This window comes from Pteropus vampyrus, unplaced genomic scaffold (genome assembly GCF_000151845.1).
Source record: "Pteropus vampyrus isolate Shadow unplaced genomic scaffold, Pvam_2.0 Scaffold276, whole genome shotgun sequence".
NCBI classification, from domain to species: domain Eukaryota; kingdom Metazoa; phylum Chordata; class Mammalia; order Chiroptera; family Pteropodidae; genus Pteropus; species Pteropus vampyrus.
In genome coordinates, this window is record NW_011889057.1 from 1251524 (window position 1) to 1253731 (window position 2208).

Here is a 2208-nt window from a genome sequence, read left to right on the forward strand (position 1 = left end):
AAGATAATGATTGCCATGTCATTTGTTATTAGGGAAAATATATTCCAAGTTTGCTTCTGGTTCTCTCTTGATGTTGTTTGTGATGTTTTGTTTCTCTTGAGTCAGTAACATATGTTGTACAGTTATGTATGTAATTGGTAGCGGTAACAAAATCTGATATAATTAAGTAGACTGAACAAAATTTCAGATTTACTGAAGAAATCTTTTTGAGTGATAAGTGAGAGAATCAGATACTCTGCAGTGCACAGAGTCCTAAGGACAACATGTGAGTCACTCTTTATTGTCCAGAGGCTGAATGAGTGACACTTATTTCATGGTTGCTCTGGCTTGAGTAAATCATTCTCAAAAATTCTTCCCTTTCACAAGAACGCTGTAATGAAAATAAACCAAAAGTAAAGACACTTTATTTTTGTTATATATGCCTTTGTGAGAATTAATTCATCAAATTAATATTTACTAAATTTCGATGTACTCTTTGCCCTATGAAAATCCTTAGATATAAATAATTTCTGTACTGAAGCTCACAATCAAATAAGGGAGAAATAGCTGAATAAAGAACTAAAATGCCATGTGGTAAAACCAGTGAAAAACATATATATATATACACACACACACATACACACACATACACAAAAGGAGTAGAGCCCTTAGAGATGAGTGGTCTTAAATTAATGGTCAGAAAAATCTTCCTAAGCACATTTTTAAAGAGAATTGAGCAAGATGGAACAGACACGTTTCTGTGCAAAGGAAAATAAATAACTATATATGGCTAACTGCATGAACTTTAATAGGTGATTTTTAATGCACAAGATGAGAAGTGAGAGATGAGGAAATTCATGGAAATCATGCAGAAGTATATTACAAGCAAAGGAAGATACCTTTATTCTGTAGACAAGGGATAAGCACGGGGGATTTTTACGAAAGCTAGTATTGTGTTCAAATCGACATTTTACAAAAATTACACTGGTAGCTTTGTGGAAAATAAATATTCACAAGGAGAAAATGGTAGTCACTGAAACTGTGTGGCTGTCAAAGTCAGAGGCTATGCTGGCTTTAACAAAGGCAGTCTTATTAGAGATAGCGAGGAGAGGGACTACCACTCGAATGGCAGGTAAACTAAGCTGAATACTGACTGATGTTGATAAAATGAAAATGAGGTAGAAATGAATAATGACATTTGATGTTTGAGCATCTACACCTGGGGAAATGCTACCTCATAAAATAAGGGAGAAAATATGAGTAAAAACAGTTCATTGTTAACTTAAGAGATAAGAAAATAAGTTCAGGAGTCCTACTCAACTTTCAAATTCCATTTTTGCCTATGTAGCTTTGGGCAAGTTACATAATACCTCTGCATTTTAATTTCCTCATGTAAAATGGGTTACATAATGGTATCAATGTATTAGAGATACTTGAAAGTAAAATTACACATAAATTTGTTAAATCTATATATTTAATGGCTGCCAGATTTGTTCTTTCCTCATGCTCTCAATACTATAGCATGTTCTGTCTGAGAGAGGAAGACAATTTTCTCTGACCCTTTCCCTTGACTCTCTACCATGAAATATATCCCCTTCTCCAAGCTCATCTATGTATTAATTTCCATAAACAGATCTTGAGAAACTGCTTACTTTGTTATTTAAGTATTTACCTTTCTTTCTGCTGGGAATTAATGAAAAAGATTGAAAAATGATGAAAAAGGAACAAAGCCCCAATTAGATGCAAAATATTATCTTATCATTAAATACTATTATCTATTTCTCTCTCTACCCATGTCTTTCTTTAAGAATCATCTCTTATACTTTAAAAATGTCTCCTCTTTCACCCGCATTTTAAAAATACAGAGTACTGGGGGAAATAGGGAACTCGCTAGGTAGAAAACCTTTATGCAGCTTTTTAGGTAAGTGCTTGCTGTAAGAATGTGGTGTCTTGTCTGTCTCCTGAGATGAAGCAGAAAGATGTTAAGGTTGAAAGAGACATATTTCACTAACCCTCCTGGGAGTAAAATGCAGAATCCTTCAGGAAACACTCTGAATCTTTTAAGGGAACAAGCCTTCAATGAAAGAGGTTCTTAATTTATTATTCCAGCCCACCTATGTCACAGGCACAGGATCTTTGTCCATCAGATATTGGTAATTTTATATTAAACTAAGGAAAAAGACTCTAGCATGAGTTGAATGTCAAGGGAGAAGAAAGTTCTATATTTAC